The 24,465-nt window shown below is 37.7% G+C and overlaps 1 long non-coding RNA gene across 1 annotated transcript; it reads right to left on the minus strand.

Annotated features, from left to right (window-relative positions):
- Window positions 1-1,258: 1,258 nt before the first annotated feature.
- LOC144589437 (uncharacterized) lies at window positions 1,259-17,829 on the minus strand. Its single transcript, XR_013545532.1, has 2 exons — window positions 11,997-17,829; window positions 1,259-6,619 (listed from the first exon to the last, which is right to left on the minus strand). It is a non-coding gene; the product is annotated as an uncharacterized LOC144589437 (long non-coding RNA).
- Between the last annotated feature and the right edge of the window lie 6,636 nt (window positions 17,830-24,465).

The following is a 24,465-nucleotide window of genomic DNA, read 5'->3' on the forward strand; positions in this document are numbered from 1 at the left end:
GGCCTTCATAGATCTTACAAAGGCCTTTGATTTGGTTAGCAGGGATGGCCTTTTTAAAACACTTCCCAAGATTGGATGTCCATCTCAACTCCTTAATATCATCAGGTCCTTTCATGAGAGAATGAAGGACACCGTAGTTTTTGATGGCTCAACATCAGATCCCTTTGACATCCAAAGCAGAGTGAAACAGGGCTGTGTCCTCCCGCTGACTCTGTTTGGAATATTTTTTGCTGTCGTGCTGAAACACGCTTTTGGAACTGCAACAGAAGGTGTCTGTCTCCGGACTAGATCAGATGGAAAGCTCTTTAATCTATCTAGATTGAAAGCGAAGACCAAAGTCTAGCTGAAATGCATGTGGGAGTTCCTCTTCGCCGATGATGCAGCTGTTGTTTCCCATTCTGCCGAAGACCTCCAACAACTTATGAATCATTTTAGTAAGGCTAATTGTTAATCCAGAAAACACAAGTCATGGGCCAGGGTGTGGACTCACCTCCCTCTATTACCATCTCTACACAAGAATTGGAGGTTATTCATGATTTCGTTTATCTTGGCTCAACGATCTCTGACACACTCTCCCTAGATGTTGAGATGGATAAATGCATTGGTAAAGCAGCTACCATATTCTCTAGACTCACAAAGAAAGTATGGGTTAACAAAAAGCTGACAGCATATACCAAGATCCATGTCTATACAGTTTGTGCCCTGAGTACACTCCTGTACTGTATTGAGTCCTGGACCCTCTGTGCACGGCAGGAGAGGAAGCTAAATATATTCCATATGCATTGCCTCTGATGCATTTTTGGTATCACCTGGCAGGACAAAGTTCCAAATAGAGTAGTCCTAGAATGAGCTGGAGTTTTTAGCATGTATACGTTACTGAAACAGCAACATCTATGTTAGTTTGGGCATGTCATGAGAATGGCTGATGGTCGGATTCCAAAAGATCTCCTGTATGGAGAAATAGTGCAGGGAAAGTGACGCAGAGGGAGACCACAGCTTTGATACAAGGATATCTGCAAGCGGGATCTGAAGGCCTTAGAAATGGACCTCAACAGATGGAAAACATTGACATCTGAGCACTCAGCCTGGAGGCAGGTGGTGCATCATGGCCTCTCCCAATTTGAAGAGACACTTGTTCAGCAGGCTGAGGCAAAGAGGCAATCCCAAAACCAGCAAAATCAGGGAGCTGGGCAGGGGACAGATTGTATTTGCCTTCAGTGTGGAAGGAATTGTCACTCTTGTATTGTCCTTCTCAGCCAAACTAGATGCTGTTCGAAGACCACTATTCAGAGTACAGTATGTTACCATAATTTCTTGAGACTGAATATTTTATGTTCTCCTCCCTTTTTTTATCCCCCTTCACCTCTTGTACCCTTTACCCCATCCCTAGTTTAAAATTAAAAATGAAAAAAGTTGGAAAAAATGAAAAAAAAAACACCAAAAATGAAAGAAAGCCCATCTTTCATGCTTTCCTCATTCGAGTTAACCCCAAAATCACATTGTTATTGTATTTTCTGCAAGCCTACTTGTGTTTCACAGGAAATATAAAAAAGTTTTCACAAATGAAATTACTTTCATAGAAATCATAGAGAAGTGAAGTTGGAAGGGGCCTACAAGGCCATCAAGTCCAATCTCCTGCTCAATGCAGGAATACAATCAGGAATACAATACAATATCTGTTTTTCTTGAATGTCTCCAGTGTTGAAGCACTCAGCAGCTCCCAACGTAACTGATTCCACTGTCATAGTACTCTAACAGTTAGGAAGTTTTTCCTGGTATTCAACCAAAATGTGGCTCCCTTTAACTCCCTTCCTTTAACTTGAGCCTATTGTTGCGTGTCCTTCACTCTGGGATGATCAAGAACAGATCCTGTCTCTCCTCTGTATGACAGCCTTTCAAATATTTGAAAACTGCTATCATATCACCCCTCAGTCTTCTTTTCTTAAGGCTAAACATGCCCAATTCTTTCAGCCTTTCCTCATAAGGCTTGGTTTCCAGTCCACCGATCATCCTTGTTGCCCTCCTCTGAACTTGTTCCAGTTTCTTAGCATCCTTCTTGAAGTATGGTGTCCAGAACTGGAGAGAATATTCAAGGTGAGGCCTAACCAGTGCTGAATAGAGGAGGACTAGCACCTTGTGAGATTTGGAAAATATGCTTCTATTAATGCAGCCTAAAACAGCATTTGCCTTTTCTGTAGCCACATCACACTGTTGGCTGATATTTAGCTTATGATCGACGACATTTCCAATATCCTTCTTGCTTGTAGTTTTGCTGAGCCAGGTATCCCCTGTCTTGTAATTGAGCACCTCTGCCTTTTCTTTGTCTTCTGTTATCATTTTTCCATCTCCATTGCGGAACTGTCCCACTGTCTTTTGTTTCTTTTTTGCTACTCACATACCTTTAGTTAGATGTTTTTTGTTTTTGTTTTGGGTTAAAAAAAGTTCCAAAGTACAAAAATATTCAGAAATCCTCACACTTATTTGAAATATTTGGTTTTCACCTGCAGGAATGAAAGAAGTGAAGATTTATATCCTACAATATGCTAAAATTTGTGAAGTCCATCAATGCTCCAGAAATTTGAAACATGGTTTATGGATCTTTCTGCCTACTCTTCCAATCCTAATACTTCAATCCTATACATTCTTCTCATGTTTCTACAAAAGAGTCTCACTATGGCAGTTCACCTGCTGTTAAATATAACATCAAAAAGAGCCTCAAGGGGCTAGCTACATATTACTGCTCTAAATGCATGTAAACAGAGCATTACTGCTATTTTTAAATGAAAGTAAGAAAATAAAAGCTGTTTTATTTCATAAGACTTAATACATTTGAAACACTTCAAACATTGTAAAGCTCTCAGGAAAGTGAAATACAATAGTTAAGTAAAAGACTGTATTTTGTTAAAGCCAATTTGAGACTCTAGAAATGGTCTTTTTCAAATTGAAGGAACAAAGCTATGAGCACAAAAATACCAGGGAAAAAGAAAGAACATCTTATAAAGATTGTTTCCCCTTTGCCCAAAGGTTATGCTTCATGCCTTCTGATAAAAAACACATGAAAATGGTAAAGGCCACTGGTAGTGAGTAAGCTGCCAAATGCAAGGAGAGGTAAGTAACATTGTACAAACATGATATTAAACAAAGCTGGAAAGGATAACAGAAGTTACGACAGTGCAAAGCAATGATAAGAAAAGTCAAAGTATATAAAATGAAGACCTCACAAGAGGTTTTGATAGATAATAGGACTCTTTGGAAGCACATTCTCTTGGGTCACAGAGGTAGGCAGCAAGACCTTTAAGAAGAAGAAAAGGTGATTTATTATGGCCAAAAAGTAGGCATCGCTGAAATTCTTCACAGCTTTGTTCTCAGCCAGAAATAGAAGAAAATTATTACATGAATGCCCATGTTGAGATTGCTAGCATTCTTAGTCCACTTTTAGATACAGCTGTCAAAGAATTTGTTTACAAATCTGTTGAAGGATCACATAACATACCCAGTGGATTAGATTAATTTTGTCAAATACATACACTGAATATTCACAATTTTTAATTTTCAAGTCAAAATATGTGTGTTTTGATCAATGGGAAGCCTTTGGCAAACCGCTACACAAATTAGACAAAATAAATATGTATTTCTGTTTTTCATTGAAATTTTGGAAAATAATTAAAGCTGAAAAGGAATTTTACATAAGTCCCAAAAGTGATAACGTAGGATGATATTTCATAATCACTCTTAAACACAAAGAAGGGATCCTACAAGTGGACAAATAAAAATCTACAGGAAAAAACAAACAAGAAATGTGAAAGCCATAAACACAAGCAACACAGAAGTCTATTTGAATAAATTAATTATTAGGACACCCATGATGCGAGCATTAATGGAAGAATGCTCACATATGAATGTTCCTGTAATCATACCAATTCTTGCCTTAATTCTGTTCGATATAATTGTTTTGATCATTGTTCCTCAGCTGACATTAATTATAAAACAGGTATAATATTAACTATTATTGCAATAGAGTGGTTGGGATATCTGGAAGTTGAGTCATGGCAACTAGACTTCTTTCTTATTATGTTCAAACATTTCTCTACTCATCCAAGTAGCTTCTTCAGTCTGAGGAGAGTTGATAGGAGAACCCTGATATATCCTCCATGTTGCTTTCACTTCCCCCTGGTCTGAATAGGCTTGTTAGATGGACAAAGGAATGGGGGGGGGTTGAGTGAAAAATCCCACTTCTGCAGTCCTTCTCCACCCATTGTTGTGGGTCATTAAGAGTTGTTAACAGTGGTCTTTCTAGTGTGTGGTACTGATCTTTCTGGGGACAAATGAAATCAGTAGTGTTCCTTCATTTGAAGGATGAAGGACACTCATTTGATGACCAAGATATACTCATTTTGGATGGAGAAGATTGGTGGTTTGAAAGAGAGGTCAGGAAGGCCATACATAAGCATATGGGAAATCTCTCACTCAACAGGGGTGGCGGCCTTAGATAAAACCTGTCTCCTCATGTTGGCCTTTCATCTTTCCTGACAGATCAAAAATCATTTGGCACAGTGGCTTAGATACAGCCTTTAAACTTCTAGGGCCTTCCTTTTTAGCAGAATGAATGGGTAGAGTTTCCATGTGGAGAGTCTCAACAACTCACTCCTTGGCCCTGGTCACACTGTTGAGTCCAGGCTAGCCCCTAGACTTTCCAAGTCAAAATTAATTGCCAGTAAATCTTGACTCAAGAGAGAGCTCAAATGGTTGCTGTTTTATTTAGCTAGATAAAAAGCATGGCGGAAGTTATGCCTCCAAGTGTAGGCAGGAACAACCGTGTGTTACAAAGGAATACTAGGACTTTTATAACATTAGTTACACAAGGGAATGGGAGGAGGAATGGGTGGTTCGTGGTACAAAGAAGTGGGAGGAGAAATAAAGAAATAGATGGTTCATGACCTATTGGCAGAAGGGATGGGGTTACAAAGGAATCCACAACTTTATCAGAGTGAGAATCACAGAAAGGATGGAATTTTACAATAAGTGTGTCTGTGGACAACAATTATGGAAATACATTGTTATACTGTTGTATTGTATTGACAGGAAAACAATTTATTATCTTGCAAAAGGGTTATAAGGTTGCGTAAAAAGGAAACTTCCAAGGTGATAGGAAACAATGTTTGTAGAGGAAAAGGTATATTGCAATGACTGTCCAGGTGCTGGAGTTCAATTTACATAAGATTTGTCCTGGTATTTGCCTGGGGGAGGAGTGACAAGACCCTTGCTTCTCAAATCTAGAAGGCAAGATAACCTGCCCTGGCAAAGGAAAGCCAGGCCAGCCTTATTTCTTTACAGAAACTCTTTGAGTGAACAAAAAAAAAATGTACCTATATGTATAAATCTGGCTGTATTTTATCTTTCCAAACTGTATTCTGTGTGATCTGATTAGAGGTGTGTTATTCTTGCGTGTTTTATGCAGTGCCATGGTCCCTCCAACACAAGGAAAATATTTTCTATTTCTTCTGATACTTTCCGTACCTCTGTTGTACTGAATCATGGTCAGATGGTTTATATCCCAAGATGAACATCCCAAGAACTTTTAGCAGTATTGACTGAGTTCTTCCTATTTGAATCGTTATGGCCGACTCTACCATGGTATCAGATTTTTTTTTTACTTGCTTCAAGGGTCAATTTAGCTCCTTGATTTATGCATATATATATTATTGATACATAACAGAAGCATGTCTTCCTCTAAGGTGCATGACTGCACGAGTGTGCTTGACTCCACCCGCTCTTCACAGCTTTCCTCCTCCACCATGCATCCACAGCTATAGTTTCCAGCCCCTTTCATTCCTGTCACAATGGAACCCCATGCAGGTGGGGTGGCCGACTCACACACAGAGGGTGCAAATTTGAGAGAACATTGATTGGGGAGGGGTTTCTGTATATGAAAGTGTCCATCTGTTGCACTGTCTGTTTCTGCAAAAATGCATTGCACACAATGGACTTGGGATATCCATGCTGGCAAGACCACCCACCACGGTGACATATCAACATTTCAGTGTATCTTTCCACAGGGAAAAAAAAATACTCACCAGTAATATAATGGTGGCAGCCTCCCGGAGACGTACTTGTACCAATGTATTGATGTATCAGGCATTACATTTAAAAAAAAAAAATGTGTGTGTTGCAGTAATGGCTAGTGACATCATCAACACTGCTAATGACGTCATCAACACTGTGCATGTGTAGTTGCACAATAGGATTTCAGCCAATGTCTGTGGCTCAAGACTGGTATTTTAAAAAGTTCTAAGATATTCCTCAGATATTCCTTTTCTTGGATATTGTACTTCCAGAAGAAATGGTTGTCCCAGGTTTACCTGGAGGCCACATTTTGTCACTGAAGGGGAAATACACTTGGAGGTGTGGTGATTGTCATCGTGGGAGCTGGGGTTTCTTTGTCTCCTGGCCACCTGCAGTTTTTTGTGGGTTGTCCTACTGCATTGTTGGCTAGTTGAATTGCCAGGCATAATCATGTCAAGATATTTTAAATCTGGTCCATTTGGAGAGGCTATAAGATGCTGCTGCAAGGGCAGGCAGCCAGTCTGCTAAGATTGAAGCACAATAGAGTGAAGAAGACCTTGAAGAAAGGAAGACAGGAAATAGAAGAATAAGGAGGAGGAGTGGTAGAGAAATAACAAAACAATAAGGAAAACAGCCAAGACAGAGATGGCAAGAGGAAGGACAACAGTGAGAAACAGGAAACTGTCATCCAAGAAACTAGATTACTACTACTACTACTACTACTACTACTACTACTACTACTACTACTACTACTACCACCACCACCACCACCACCACCACCACCACCACCACCACCACCACCACCACCACCAACAACAACAACAACAACAACAACAACAATAACAATAATAATAATAATAATAATAATAATAATAATAATAATAATAATAATAATAATAATAATAATAATAATAATAATAATAATAATAATAATAATAATAATAATAATAATAATAATAATAATAATAATAGAACTAAAATCATTTGGGGTGGGAGCACCCACTGAACATCAAGGTTCTGCAGGAGAAGGAGGCTAAGAGGCACTAGGAAATTAATATTTTGTATATTTTAAATAATAGACACTTACTCCAGAGAACCCCAAAGAAAGAGTGGGGGAGACTTTAGAGCAAAGAGACAAAAAAGACAATGCATGTGGACTCAGTGTCCCAAAGTAGCCAGTTTTTTGAATGAAGTAATAAACCTTGTATTGGACATTACACATTAAAAAAAGAATTAAGAAATGTGGAGCTTCACTACTATTGCTCATGTTCACTGGTGAAAAAAGGACTACTATATCACCAAAAAATGATATTTTTCTTTCTCCAAGTAGCAAGATTAGAACTTGCTGATAAATGGAAATAGTTAAATGGTCTGAATATCACCTCTTGGCTTAAGGGGATCTCACAGTGAGCTTTCATGGATAAACTAACCAATAAATTAAGACGATTAAGAGGTATAAATGAAAAGTCAAATCTGCAGATGTTTGTCTCACATTCATTAAGTATGTGAGTTCAGACAGCACAGAGCTTGACCACCCAGCTAACCACCTTTATTTTTGGAAGGTCACATTTTAAATGCCTGAGTCTTGATTTATTTTCTGCTTACAGAACTGGGTGTACTTTTAGTGGGAAGAGAAGGTTTTGTTTAATGTAGCTGTTACTCAGCTCTGTCTGCCATTGTAGTTTTTAATTGATTTGTTTATATTTTAATTTAGGAAAAGAGAAGAAAATAAAACTTTGTTTTAAAGATTAAAGAATAAAGCAAATCCTTTGATTGTTCTGCATCATGAAAAGCTATGGATTATTTTCATAGGTGTGCCTCAATATTCAGTTGTCCTAATGCATAACTTATACTCCAGGTACAAAGCTACTGTTAGAACAGAAAACAAAGAAATAGAGTAGCAGGTGAAGGTGACAGACAATAGTATATGTTGCCTCCCTATATGTTCAATCAGTATGTAATATATATAATGAAAAACTGAATTAGATTCATATGAAGGAGGAGTAAAAATTGATGACAAATATAAATTATTTAACATATGTAGATGACACTCAATTACTGACAGAAAGCAGTAATGACTCAAAATGACTCATGTGTGCTTGTTGTCTCTTTATGCTTGTCTGTTTGTGAATAGAGTATATTCAAAATTGTGGGAAAGTGTAGGAAGGATGGTCTTGTACATGTGTACATGAATCGAACATATATAGGTAATACAACATTCATGTCAGTAATAGCCTTGTGTGCTTTAGGTAATGAGTTCACCTATTTCTGGTATACAACTCCTGACATCCCAGCATGGAGCTAATTTGATCCTCTATCCCTATCCCTGCTCTCCATATTGTTGTTATGTGGTGTCAACTTGAAACCAGCTAACAGGGCTTTCAAGGTAACTGAAACCCTAATAGGGCTTTCAAGGAAATGAGAGTAAGATATTTAAGGAGTAAGTTTGCCAGTTCCACACCTCCAATGAGTTTCCATGGGTGAGTGAGATTTGAATTCAGGCTACCTGAGTCCTAGTCTATCCACTACATCAAACTGGGTATCTGACGCTCCATATTGGCCATACATAAATTCTTTAGCAAACTCTCCTGCAGCTAATGTATGTTTGAAATAATGTAAGCACTTGTATGACTGTTCAAAGTCCAGTTACCACTATTGTAATCTTCCCTCTGACACCCTTGGTTTTGTGGGGTTATATTTTTCTAGGAATGTAATGTGATTTCTGAGGAGCAATCTTGCCTGTGTCCCATTGATATGGCTGACTGAAGCTCTGTTGAAGTGTTCACGTGAATGCATCATTGAAACCTTATTCATGGGGGAACATGGATAAGTATGTCTCTACCACTCAGAAATTAGTTAGACCTTCATGCTTAACACATTAGACCTTTGCATGCTGTGTGTGAAGATGCGAAGAGGACACTGCAAGCATATTTAGCAGGATATGCTTAAGAAGCTTCCATTATTGAGAGCTTTCCCATACCAGGATACCCACTAACACAGCACTGTAAGTGGGTTCAGCTGAATGTGCTTGCAGTTTCCTCTTCAGACCTTCACACTTAGTGTACAAAGATCTGACTTCTACCAGAGATCTTAGAGGAGGCAGGGCTTATGGGAATCCCTACATAAACCTATACCCATTTATGCATTCACATGAAAACCTGAATGGGGCATAACTTGGACCTCTTTGAAACAGGGCTGTGTCCCTTTTTTGCTATCATGCTGAAGCACGCCTTTGGACCTTTTTTGCTATCATGCTGAAGCACGCCTTTGGAACTGCAGCAGAAGGTGTCTATCTCCGGACTAGATCAGATGGAAAGCTCTTTAATCTTTCCAGATTGAGAGCAAAGACCAAAGTCCAACTGAAATGCATGTGGGTCTTTCTCTTCACCCATGATGCAGCCATTGTTGCCCACTCTGCTGAAGACCTCCAACAACACAAGAATCATTTTAACAAGGCCTGCCAAGACTTTGGACTAACAATCAGCCTGAAGAAAACATGTCATGAGCCAGGGTGTGGACTTACCTCCCTCTATTACCATCTCCATGCAAGAATTGGAGGTTGTTAATGACTTTGTGTACCTTGGCTCAACGATCTCTGACACTCTCTGCCTAGATGTCAAGCTGGATAAATGTACTGACAAAGCAGCTACCATTTTCTCTACACTCAGAAATAGAGCTGATGGCATATACCAAGATCCAGGTCTATAGAGCCTATGTCCTGAGCACACTCCTGTACTGCAGTGAGTCCTGGATGTAGGATATGTGCAAGCGGGATCTGAAGGCCTTAGGAATGGACCTCAACAGATGGGAAACCCTGACATCTGAGAGTTCAGCTTGGAGGCAGGCAGTGCATCACGGCCTCTACCAATTTGAAGAGACCCTTGTCCAGCAGGCTGAGGCAAAGAGGCAGTCCTGAAAGCAGCAAAATCAGGGAGCTGGACAGGGGACAGATTGTATTTGTCTTCAGTGTGGAAGGGATTGTCACTCTCAAATTGGGCTTCTTAGCCACACTAGATGCTGTTCTGACATCATTGTTCAGTGACAATGTTTTTTATTTTTAAAAAAGTACAATGGAATCTACACATTTTTCTAGCTGGGGCAATATCAGCTTGTGGATAGGCATGCAAAGTGATTTGGATTTCTCAGAAAGTGTTGGGCACATGCTATATCTTTTCTTAGTGTTCTCATGCTTCTCCAAATACAATATATAGATGAAAAGGCTTCTGTGCTTAAAATATTACATTACATTATTTTTGTTTTTCATTAAGTACTTTTGCATTTGACTATGCTCTTGAACTGTCTGGCTATAGCCTCAACCATATTATCAGACTGTCTGGCCACAACCTCTTCACCACATTCTCATGTTGCTCGGTTACCCCTGCGAAGAACTCTTGTGTTCATATTTTCATCTGTGAAGTGTGGGAGGGTGTTCTCATACCCATTAGTTAGTTTCTGCTGCAAATCTTTGTTAGAGTCATTGAAACTGTGACCAATTTACATCAGTCAAAGCTTTATGTGCTCATTATCTACCATGCATTTGGCCACATCTTTGCCCATTCCAGTCATAAAGGTGGAATCTCGGACCAGAAAGGGAACATGATACTTAAAGCTTGGGATTTTATTCACTGTCACTAAGAGACAATTTACAGTTGTTTTTAAATCATTTTATCATTTGTTTATGTGACTAATAATGAATGTCAGTATGAGAATTCATAAAGTAATAGGATTTGTTTATGGCCCACAGATACGAGTGCATGTCCCATAAGAACAATTATGGGCCTTGTTGTTGTTGTTGTTTAATCGTTAAGTCGTGTGTGACTCTTCGTGACCACATGGACCAGAGCATGCCAGGCCCTCCTGTCTTCCATTGCCTCCTGGTGTTTGGTCAAATATGTTCTCCATATTATTATTGGGACATCCAGTGATAACTTCCTTGTGTGAATGAAGCCCTATTCAGGCACTAGAGAATTGGAAAAGACTACCTTTGCCCCCTTCTGTTGTCACACTTCTCACATGAGTGAAGTGGAGTCTGAAGAGGAGAGGTGTCCTACTTGTGCATAGGCTCTAAATGCCAACAATTGACTTAGGAAACTGGAGTTCCTTCTCATGTGTAGTGCCTACTCTTCAGATTGTTTTTATTGTTACATGTTTCTAATGTTGTACACATGAGGTACTCTTTGCTATTCCATGTGGTGTACAGTTTTAGAAATACAGATATATATAAACTATATAAACTATGCTATAGTTACTATTATGTGCACATGCAAGAATGCTACTTTAGAAGTTAATGCTTGGTTCCAGGACTGAGTTGATTGAACAGGCAGTAGGTTCGGGATTATTATGGCCACATGTTAGGCAAGAGTAGGTTGAAAGACACTATAAATTATCTAGAGATATGTATAAATACACAAAGGTATATAATGTGTAATTAAGGTAATAGCACATAATAATATAAAAAGAAATAACAATTGTTCAGACATGAAAAATATATCACCATATCATTTAAAGTGGAAGCTAATCATCTGTGGCCTCTAAATATTGGATTAGAATTCCATCAGTTCTAGCCAGTGTAAGTAAGAAAGAGGGTTTATGGGAGCTACAGGTCAAAAACACCTGGAGAGTTACTAGTTGCCTATCCCTGACATAGATGGATGTCGCTGCTATATATTATGTGTAACAATGATCACAGATATGATTACTATTGCTATTTAGATCAGCATTTCAACAACCCCTGCAGACCATTTTTCCCCTGAACATGTGATGTGAGTTGGTGGAAACATTTGAGGGAAAACTGGGAGAGATTTCACATACATGCACACAATATGAACAAAAATAATTGTTCAATCATAAAGAGTAGACAAAATAATAAAGATGCAGAGCTACAGAAGTGAATTATGGCATTTTGAATATTTTGGATAGCAAGAATGACTCACTTGATGCAGTTTGAAAGAACAGCTCAACTTCTGTGTCTCACAATCCCTTATCACTTTTCTTTCTTCCCTTCTGTCTTTCTTTGAGCCTGTGGGAACCAATTAATTGATTAAAACTGTAATTTTGGTTCATCATGCATGTCAGACTTTACTGTACTTACCTTTAGGAATATCACACAGTTACCTTTCATCTGGCAAAAAGAAATCCTCACTGTTATTATTACTGTTATAATATATTTTACAATGGGCAGAAAAGATCAGAAATACGGGCTTAAGTTTTATCCAGAATTATAGTTAGACCTAAGAGAGAATTGCTAGCTAAAGAAATAAATCTCTTCTAATCCTTGAACTGGGATAGAATAGAAACTTCACTCCCTTTCAAAGGAACCAGAAATAAGATCCTCAGACTTCTCTTCTAGGGCATGCCATCTTCCTCTCAGGAATATGCTGGTTAAAAGTTCTTCGAGGTCTAGAGTGTAAGGATATTAAAAAAAATTGTTAGAGCCCACTGATAACTGCCATTGACGATAGTCTTCAAACCACTAGATGTAGATTTGTTTTAAGAAAGAAAATGGAACTTCAGAGTTTTTACTCTGGACTAGATAATTGGAGCATTGCTTACGAACTCAGTTTGAACTTTGATGCTCTTAAAGTTCTATGCCTACCTCACTAGACTAATTATTCAGAGCTGTAGTATCTCCACTACTTTCTTAGAAAAAGGCATACCAACTGAGGTCATATCAGAACAATTCAGGTTCATCGTCACATCTCAAAGGTGGCTACTTCTCAGTTATTATACTGCCCAGTAAGTAATGTAAGATGAACTGGAAGCAAAAGAAGATTTGGTCTGACTCCTAATGAAACACAACTTTTGTTTGCAGTCTTAGTCTCACCACATCAAGGACTGCAAATGACTGCCATAAATTGAACCAATTGGTATATCTAGACAGACTAGAAGGATAGGAAGCAGAGATGCCACACAGATCACAATATTAGAACTAATTTGGCAAATCCTGTTTTATGGCTTGAGGGTTTTCCCCACTTCCACATTAATAGGAAACTGAAAAGGTTATTAGGATGTCCAGGTAGGAAAAAAGAACAGATGAAGTCGACAGAGTTTAGAGCAACACTGTGCAATCCCCTTTCTTTCTTTTCCTTTGTTCTTTCTTTCCTCCTGCCATCATATTCAACAAATGTTATCAGTTTTCTGATAAAAACTGTAATGCTAGTCATGGCGATCCTGGTAAAAACATTTTAAAAGTTTTCAATAGGAGGTGTGTTCCTCAGGGCCAAATAAATGAGATTATAAGATAACTCTCCCAGGAAGCAGAACAGAAATTAAAAATGGCTATAGACAATACATGGCTTCTTCTTCATCTTTGTCTTCCTCTTCTTTTTCTTCTTTAAAAAGGAAAATGAAAAATATTTTTATATTTACTGTTTTAGCTTTTAAATACTATTTAATACTTGGGTCCTTTTTGGGAGAAAGGTGGCATAAAAATATTTCAAAAAAAATAAAACTTGAAAAATGAAAGAAAAAGAAACTCTCAATAGGGTTTTAACTCGTGAGCAAAGCAGATCTGGTCACCAAGTGGAGTTATCCTAGGGAAAGTGTAGCTCAGGAAACAGCATAACTCAATGTATTTTTTTTCCTATGGTCTTGATTTATTTAATAGCTTTAAGAATTCCAAGTGCAAATTCTCAACTCCTATGTATTCCTGAGAATTATTCTTATGCATGCTAATAGTAGAAAACTTACGTTTGTAGCAGTTAAAAGTGTTACACTTGGAACACAAGGGACAAAGTCTGAGCTCCCAGAAAATGTTTTGTTTTAATCATTCTTAATGTCATTCAACTGTGTAAATCGCCCAGAGTAGCATTGGTAACCAGATGGGTGGTGTAAAACTCAAATAAATAAATAAATAAATAAATAAATAAATAAATAAATAAATAAATAAATAAATAAATAAATTCCATTAAGTTCTGCTCAGATCTTGCATACTAACAGCTGTGGCTTCCTTTATTGAGTCAACTCATATCATGCTATATAATCCTCTTCTTCTATTGTTCCACCCCCACTTCTCCCAGCAATCTAGTCTATTTTGGCCATTTCTGTATTAATATTGTATGTGCATGGTAGGATAAGTTCAGCTGACTCATTTTTTCTCTAGTGAGTGTTCAAACTTGAGTTGATTGAGCACTCACTTTTTTGGTTTTCTGGCTGTCTTTCATATAAGTGAAGCTCTTCACCAAAACCACATTTCAGATGAATTTATTTTTTTCCGTATTTTTCTTCACTGTCTTTCTTTTACATAGTATTGATGATTTTGACCTTGATTTCAAGTGACATTCTTTGCAAAGTCCAACTTCTTCTTTTTTAAAAAAAATCAAAAGGCACAGGACATCTTTTTGGAAAACATGCACACAACATGTCAGTAGAGCTTTTGCTTTGATAGAGCTCTTCTTCCTCAGCTTGCCTAACTCAAAGAAAGGTTTAGAAATTGGAACATAGTTTTCACACTTGTTGAAAAAACCCCTGAAAATTGCTTTGTGTTCAGATAGGCACACTGGTGAAGAAAGAAGTTTTGAATGAATGATTAGCTATAACAATCTATGTTGGTTTTTCATTGTTTCAGAAAGTATTTTAGCTTTCACTAATTTATGTATTCATTATATTTTGCCCTGATAACTTCTATTCACTATAACACCATCATCTGAACCAGCAAGGGTTTCTCTAAAGATCTTCTCCAGGTACAAATTGAAAAGGAGTGGTGAAATTAAATTCTTATCTTCTTCCTCTTTGTACAATTATGTTCTCCATCATCTGGCTTTCAACTTTCATCATAGCTTTTTGATTTCAATACAGGTTGCCAATTATAAGTATATCTCCTTACTCAAGATCTTCTTCACCAACAATACTGACAGCTTGCATTGAACTTTGTCAAAGGGTTTCCCTCAATAAATAAAGCAAGCATATATACCCACATTGATGTCACAGCATTTCTAGCAAAGTACAACTAGGCATCATATTGCTTCTTTTCTTCGGAATCTTCTTCTAAATACAAATTCTATATCTGCTTATAAAATCTTAAGTCACTCTGTCTAAACAACAGTTAAAGACACTGTTAAACACTTCTAGACAGTTCCAATTGCCTGAACAACAGTTCTCAAAATTGTTATTTCATTCATTAAATGGCAATGATATTAAGTTTTATATAACAGTTATCTTTACACATTAATTTAAATCACTGTCAGTGGGGAAGATTTTGTAAGCTTTTTAAAGTACTTTTAAGTGATTAAAAAATTAAATGTATACAATAATTAATTTATTTTCTTTTACATTTAAATGGTAACAAAATCATTTTTCTGTAATATTTCAATATATTCAGAATTCTGTCTATAATTTTTATTTTTATTTATTTTATTTATTAAATGTATACCTCACCCATCTAGACACAAGTCTACTCTGGGTGGCTAACAATAAAAATGGAATAAAAACGGTATAATAAAATAAAAAGCAACAATAGTAATATGGCTCAAGATGTGAAAAAAAATAATCAAGTGATGACAGGAAGGAAAGCCTACCTAAAGAGCCAGGTCTTAAGTTGGCTCTTAAAAACACTCAGCAAGGGAGTCAGACAGATCTCTGAGGGCAGACTGTTCCAAAGGTGAGGGGCCACTGCTGAGAAGGCCCGGTTTCTTGTTCTCGTCTTACTTTTTGGATAATAGGTAGGACAATGTTATTTCTGCAAAATGCATAACGATTGGTAGCATTATGCTAATCACTTCTAAAATGTTTGGAGGAATATGTTGAGTCATTTTTGAACAATTAAATGAAAAATTAGAAACTCTCTCCCAACATTTTAGTAATATACTGCTCATAAAATAATTTGTAGAGAATGCCAACTATTGTTTTACTTCAAAGAAAAATACATGTATATTTAATGCCTAACATTTTAGTTTTTTAAAATACTGCCCAAAATCTACTGGTAGTCAGGTACGTTTTGTGTTACTTGCTGCAGCTAATTGCAGCTAATTGATGAAGTGAAGAGGCTCATTTTAGTCATGTATCTGGTTATAGAACTGAGATACAGCCCAGAGCCTCTTCAATTAGCCACAGCAAGTTACACAAATGCTATGTGAACACCAACAGGATTGCAACCCATGTTCCAAGCTCTGAGTCAGTATAAACTGTTTATCCAAATATATGAAATATATGAAATGGAGGGTGCTCAAAGGAAGTGGAACAAGCAGGAAAAGACTTAGCAGCAGGAAAGCTACAGTGATGATTATTTGTTGTACCAAACCAGATATGACTGCATGATGATCTTTATATTTCCAACTCTAAAGATAAGACAGCCCATCATCCAAGAATTTTGAGAGCCTTAAGACCATGACTAGTTTGAATCAGAAGTGAAACAACTAGTGGTTTTCAGATACATGATCACGCACTAAGAATAGAAAATACAATGAGTGAATGTACTTAGTGTATATATGAAATACTGCCATGTATAAGATAAAACCCTTAATGCTCCAGTCAGGCCATTTCCCCAAAACGTTCCAGCTGGAAACAGTGTAAGTAATGCCATTAGTTCAGTAGAGTAGACAGTAGATAAGTGGATCCTTCAGAAAAGCCACTATCTACATGATTGAAGACAGTAAGATCTATCGGCAAATGACTTCATGAAACCAAAAAAGAAGCAGTAGATGCAGGCCATGCTTGCATTAGTCAGGGGGGAAAATACATTGTCTTCATTGTGAATTCCTTTTAGGATGGGATTGAAAACTATTAAAACTGGGCAGTAGAAAACAGTTGCCTAAGCAAGCTCAGAAGCCGTGCTGCAAAGTGAAACAGCTTTGGTTTAGGAAGTTTCAGTCTGGCATATTTTGACAGGCCTTCAACAATAATAACAACAAGAGCAATTCCTGTCTGGACAATAATATTCTGTATCATCACATGTTCAGAGGCTATGGCCTGAGTGGAACATTAAAGGAATTACCTTACACATGGCAATATCTCATTTTTATACTCAGTACATTAATTCATTCTATTTTTTTTTGTTCTTGTGCATCATCACTCATTTGTTTGAAAATCAATAGTTGCCTCATTTCAGTTTCAGACTAGTCTTGATCTTAAGTCTCTCAGTACTTTGCAAGCCAAGGAGATTTCATGTTAAAATAATTTGTAGCCGATTTTTTTTTGTAAGAACAAACTGGAAAGTGGTAAGCAATTGTGAATGTGAAATTAATCAACAAGATGGAAAATTAATCATTAAGTTTCCCTCAAATAACACTTTATTTATCACTCTTACATTTCCATGGGCAAATCTTTGGGGAGAGAAAGAAAGATTGATTGATTGGTTTAGAGTCCAAACATCTGAGAACCTTCCTCTGTACAGCAACTAGCCATTATTTGAATCCAGAGGAGCAGCTCAGTTCTGTGCCCCCAAACACCTAAATAGTGTATGGACTGTGGGTCTCAGAGCACTAAACGTCCAAATTTTCCTTGTTGAGAAGACAGAGACCATGAAACCCACCATATGCTTCTCTTTAATGGCATGCATCCCTGATGTCACTTTCAGCTGTGCTCTCAGTGCTGCACTGTGGTATGTTGTAGACCTGCACCTATTTGTAGGTTCCAACAAGGAGCAAAGCTATTATATATTCTTATCCAAAGCCTGGCACACACTCTTGTATGTGGAAAGGTTTTTTGTTTGTTTCTCACACAGTTTTCTGAAGGATGCACATGTGGCAATGACTCCTATAGCGATAATCCCTGATGTTCAACATGATGATAGAAGCTAAAGCCAGACTGCTTTTATTTCCTTCTTCACTGCTCCCACTTAGACCCTGATCAGGTGGATACCTGGCTTTTTATCTAGCATTCAGAAAATTAGAGATAAGAAACTTATTATTATTATTATTATTATTATTATTATTATTATTATTATTATTATTATTATTATTATTATTATTATTATTATTATTATTATTATTATTATTATTATTATTATTATTATTATTATTATTAAAAATACTATGCACAGTCAATCAAAATTATGAAAATATTGACTTGTATTATATAACAGATACAAGTTTTAAACCAAAACCTAAGGATCTGTTAATTATCAGTGCAATATTGTGCTGTTCCCAATATTGCTGTTTTTGTAGCTCTGATGGTGTTATTTCTGAGATCTGCAACTGCTTGTAATACTGTGTGAATTTTTTTATATATATTGTTCCCAAAGCCCTGATGTCTACAGGGCTCACTGAAGTGTGTTTCATCCACAAGCAAGATGTTTCAATTGGTCTCTGTACTTTGTTAGTTTTTACAGTTCTTTAGCATCAACTCTGACATCTCCTGGAATTGCAGTGTCAATGATCCAGACATTTCTTTGTTCTATTCCTATGTCTGGTGTTTTATGTCCAAGGTGTCTATCAATTTGGATCTGGAAATCCCACAAGATATTGACCATCATTTTCAGACACCTTCTCTACCTGATGTTCCCATTGGTTTTTGGAGGCTTACAAATTATTATTATTATTATTATTATTATTATTATTATTATTATTATTATTATTATTATTATTATTATTATTATTATTATTATTATTATTATTATTATTATTATTATTATTATTATTATTATTATTATTATTATTAGCATTAGTATTAGTATTAGCATTAGTATTAGTATTAGTATTAGTATTAGTATTGTTGTTGTTGTTGTTATTGTTATTGTTATTATTATTATTATTATTATTATTATTATTATTATTATTATTATCAGCATCAGCATCAGCATCAGCATCAGCATCATATTATTGTTTTTGTTGTTGTTATGCATAATGACCACAGCACTAATTTTGCCACTCTAACAAATTAATTTTGTAATCTGTTTCTGCAATCTTTGGTTCATTTTTTCCAGATGTTTAATTTGCTTTTGCAAATTAAAACAACAGAGACTTTGTTTCTGTTGTTTTCAAAATATTCTCCAGTTTCAACGTCTTAAGTAATTTTTATCTACTTGTACTAATATCATCATTTAGGCTTCTGTTTTCCTCCTCTTTTGTTGTCTAGTCATTAAGTTGTGTCTGATTCTTTGTGACACCCATGGACCAGAGCATGCCAGGCCCTCTTGTCTTCCACTGCCTCCTGGAGTTTGGTGAAATTCATGCTGGTAGCTTTGATGACACTGTCCAACCATCTTGTCCTCTGTCGTCCCCTTCTCCTCTTGCCTTCACCTTTTCCCAACATCAGGGTCTTTTCCAGGGAGTCTTCTCTTCTCATGAGATGCCCAAAGTATTGGAGCCTCAGCTTCAGGATCTGTCCTTCCAGTGCGCACTCAGGGTTGATTTCCTTTAGAATGGATAGGTTTGTTCTCCTTGCAGTCCAGGGGACTCTCAAGAGTCTGCTCCAGCACAACAATTCAAAACCATCAATTCTTCGGCAATCAGCCTTCTTTATGGTCCAGCTCTCACTTCCATACATCGCTACTGGGAAAACCATAGCTTTGACTATGTGGACCTTTGTCGGCAAGGTGATGTCTCTCTTTTTAAGATGCTGTCTAGGTTTGTGATCTCTTTCCTCCCAAGAAGCAGGCGTCTTTTAATTTTGTGGCTCCTGTCACAGTGATCATGGAGCCCAAGAAAGTAAAATATGTCACTGCCACCATATCTTCCTCTTCTATTTGCCAGGACATGATTGGACCAGTGGCCATGATTTTAGTTTTTGCCATATTGCACTTCAGACCATTTTTTGCGCTCTCCTCTTTCACCCTCATGAAGAGGTTCTTTAATTCCTCCTCACTTTCTGCCATCAGAGTGGTATCATCTGCATATCGGAGGTTGTTGATATTTCTTCCAGCAATCTTAATTCCAGCTTGGGATTCATCCAGTCCTGCCTTTCACATGATGTATTCTGCATATAAGTTAAATAAACAGGGAGACAAGATACAGCCTTGTCATATTCCTTTCCCAATTTTGAACCAATCAGTTCTTCCATACTCAGTTCTAACTGTTGCTTCCTGTCCTACATATAGATTTCTCAGGAGATAGATAAGGTGGTCAGGCACTCCTATTTCTTTAAGAACTTGCCATAGTTTGTTCTGATCCACATAATCAAAGGCTTTTGCATAGTCCATGAAGCAGATGTTTTTCTGGAACTCTCTGGCTTTCTCCATAATCCAGCACATGTTAGCAATTTGGTATCTAGTTCCTCTGCCCCTTCGAAATCTAGCTCGTACTTCTGGGAGGTACCAGTCCACATACTGCTGAAGCCTACCTTGTAGAATTTTGAGCATAACCTTGCTAGCGTGTGAAATGAGTGCAATTGTACGGTAGCTGGAGCATTCTTTGGCACTGCCCTTCTTTGGGATTGGAATGTAGACTGATCTTTTTCAATCCTCTGGCCACTGCTGAGTTTTCCAAACTTACTGGCATATTGACTGTAGCACCTTAAGAGTGTAATCTTTTAAGATTTTAAATAGTTCAACTGGAATGCCATCACCTCCACTGGCCTTGTTGTTAGCCATGCTTTTTAAGGCCCACTTGACTAGGATGTCTGGCTCAAGGTCAGCAGCCCCACTATCTGGGTTGTCCGGGATATCCAGATCTTTTTGGTATTGTATAATTCCTTTGTGTATTCTTGCCACCTCTTCTTGATGTCTTCTACTTCTGTTAAGTCCCTACCATTTTTGTCCTTTATCATGTCTCTCTTTGCACAAAATGTTCCTTTAATATCTCCAATTTTCTTGAACTGAAAGTTTTCCTCCTCTAATACCTGCTATATTTGCAGAAGCCTTGTCCCCCAATTTTTTGTGGTAAATATAATGTGTCCACATCACTTTTTGAATGTAGTGCGTGATGAATGTTCATTAGTTTTCATTTTTTTCCCATTCTTCTAATTTGTTTTGAGTCCAATCTATTATTACAGCTGGGTATCTAATTACTGGAACTGCCCATGTGTTTATGGTTTTGATTGTATTTCTGCTATTTACTTTTAAGATTTTATGCAGCCTTTTGGTGTATTCCCTTTCTGTCAGTTCTCTAACTTTTGTGTGCAGGATGTTATGTGCCTCTAGTATTCCATGGTATTTATAATTTTCATAACTTGATAGTGATTTTATAATATCACAGTTTTTAGCTCCATTCCATCTCGTTTTTTGATCTTGCCATGGTATGTAGACAGAGCTGCACATTTATCAGTTCCAAATTTCATTTGAATACCTTCACTAAATAGTGACACTGTGTTTAGCAGTCATACTATCTCCATGGAACTTTTTGCATATAATTTTAGGTCATCTCTGTATAAGAGATGGTTGATTTCCCCTGCTTGTTCTGAAATATGGTAACCCAAACCAATTTTATTTAAATCATCATCATACTACTACAATTCTTCGAAAATCCTAGCCATCATGGCTAGAGGCCACATTGGTTGGTAAATTCTAGGAATTTAATTTAATTTGATTTAATTTGACTGACTGACTGACTGACTGACTGACTGACTGACTGACTGACTGACTGACTGATTGATTGATTGATTGATTGATTGATTGATTGATTGTTTGATTACTTGATTGGCTGTCCTTCCAATGAGCAACTAGGATTTGACATTTCTGGTAAATCTGGGAAATTTGTAACATAATGTGATGTGAATTATTAGAGATGGGCACTAACTGCTGGTTTGGTGTGGTTCACAGTTCAGCAGCCCACCCTCTCTGGAGGACACCCACTCAGAGGCAGCATCCGGAGGAGGTGTGTCACTGCCTCTGAATGGGCACCTGCCAGAGAGGGCAGGCTGCTGAACTATGGATTTACTGTGCAACTGGTACACAAACCATGCTGAACTGCCAAACCAGCGGTCTACTAATGATGCACTTCTTCTTCTTCTTCTTCTTCTTCTTCTTCTTCTTCTTCTTCTTCTTCTTCTTCTTCTTCTTCTTCTTCTTCTTCTTCTTCTTCTTCTTCTTCTTCTTCTTCTTCTTCTTCTTCTTCTTCTTCTTCTCTGCCATCAAGTAGGAACATACTCATTGTGACCCTAATAGGGCTTTCAAGGTAAGTGGGATATTTAAGGAATGGTTTTTCCAGTTCCACTCCTTGACTGAGTTTCCATGGCCAAGTGGAGATTTGAACCCTGATCTGTAGAGCCCCACTCTATTGATCTATCCACTACACTTAATATTCAATAATACATATAGTAGATACTATATCTGAGACCTATCTAGCAATCTCTTCATTCCACTTTTGAAATTTCTGCAATAATTTACAGTCTCACTTACTTGAAAACTGGTCCACCTGGACACCTTTGTACGTAAGGGTGTATTTTATTAAACATTTCTATAATATACAAAGCATGAGGCACAAGTCAGCAAAAGCTAATGATAGTTAATTTTCATTGATGTGATCTGTGTTGCTCGACCATGGTCTCGTCAGTAGACATGGAACTTTTGGATTTTTTTCTCACTACAGGTACCAGATTTCAGCACAACTGATAAGTTTTTTGAGAGGCATCCTTTACAAAGCTTATATAAAAGAGAGATTGTCATCCTTGAATGCTGAGAGAATGCCTGCTGAATTCTGGTTGATATAGTGAGGGGAAAAAATATTCTGTGCCTATTAGTCACATGAACGTAATTTACATAAGTAATAGTCCAACGGTGTATTTTACCTTTTTTCTCTTTAATATTTAAAACACTTGACAAGGCTTAATGTTTCTGCAATTATCTCATTTATTCTGAATAAGGAAGGAAAGCTGAAAGAAAGATTATCTTCCTTAGTGGTTTGCCTTCAGTTAAGTAAATCTCATTTCGCAGACCCTACAATAACCTTTTATTTGGTAGAAGAACATTTTTCAGGTACTGGAAAAAATTTTTCTTTGCTCTTTGTCTGTTTGTTCTCAGCAGAACTTACCAAAATTCACAATGTTCATCATATCTTGGATGGATAGAACTTGAAATTTCAAAACTGAATTTATTTATTTATTTATTTATTTATTTATTTATTTATTTATTTATTTATTTATTTATTTATTTATTTATTTATTTATTTATTTTTGGAAACCAGTGCTGACAGACTTGTCCATCTAGGAAGGTCCACCTCCAGGCTTTTAATGATTAACTCTTTAAAATCTGGACTGAATACCTGTGTCCTTGAAAAGCCAAAATGATGTTGTCCATAGTGTGCTTCCCATCCATCATCTGGAAGCGAAGCAGAACCCCATGGTTTCCTCTTCAGTTCCTCCTCCTTGACCAGATTGAAAAGGGGCTTTCCCTGATGCCAAACAGTGTGTGGTGGGTAAGAAACATTGGCTCCCACCCCAGCTCATCTACAAACCCAAAGTGAAGTGGATGGTACCAAGTGCATTACCCATGGTCTTCTGAACCTGTTCCCAAATTTCACGATACAGGGCAGCATCACCATCCAAAACATGCCCAGCCTACATGGTGCCTAGTAGGAAGGAAAGGGACAGCTGAAGAACTGGTGGAAATCTATCTGCTTTACCAATGAGAAGGAAAAGCCATTGAGGCCAATTATTTTCCTGAAAAAAGTGGTGACTTTCTGAGTCCGCAGCCTTTGTGTTGCCTGGCTTCCCTTACCCCTCAATAGAAAGCTAAAAAACTAAACAATTGTCCATTGCTGTCTCCTTCTGTGGAGGGCAAACCTATTTCACCACTGTGAGGCCTTCTACCCACTCCTAGCCACTGCAGGTGGTGCACAGCTCCTGCTTCAAAATGTCACTAGCTTTACCCCCTTGATCCACTATGACATGGTATGAGTATGTTTATAGTGCCAATTCATGCCAGCATTTCCCCCTGCTCACTTGAGCCTTACACAGCTTGCACACTGCAAATCAACAGTCCATTTCATCCAACTAGAATTGCCTCTATATGTTGGCAATCCTCTTTGGGCCATGGGTGGCAGCAGGAGCAAGTGCTGACTGACTTGTCTCCATTTCCAACTAGGCAGTATAGAGTTGGGTCTGGCTTCAAGGTCATGGAGTACAGGTGTTCCACTGGCTTGTGCCAGGAGGAGACAAAGGCCCCTTCTCCAGCACAATGCACATCCCATTAACCTCCTCCTCCTCTTCTTCCTTCTGCCCCCTGTTCCATTACCATAACCATGTCAGCAGACTCTCCTGGGTAGATAAGGGACCAACCATTGATATAGATGACTGATCCAGTTGAAGGCCAGAAATGACATCCATCTTCTCTGCAGTCTTCTTAGAAAACAACCTAAGAGTTACTTTCTCCAATCCCAGACAGATGGACTCTCAGCTGGAGGTAAGGATGCCACCTTCTGTTGCTTCCCTTCAAGAAGCAGAAAGTAGAGCTAGTGCAGGATAGCCCAGGGTCACATCCCTGGAGCAGAATGAACAGACGGGCCTTGTTGGGCTTGGGCTTGCCATCCCACTGCCAATGAGAGACCTGAACCCCCTCAGGGGCCCCTTAAAGACAGGCAGAACACTAAAATC

The sequence above is a fragment of the Pogona vitticeps genome, chromosome 5, assembly GCF_051106095.1.
Source record: "Pogona vitticeps strain Pit_001003342236 chromosome 5, PviZW2.1, whole genome shotgun sequence".
NCBI classification, from domain to species: domain Eukaryota; kingdom Metazoa; phylum Chordata; class Lepidosauria; order Squamata; family Agamidae; genus Pogona; species Pogona vitticeps.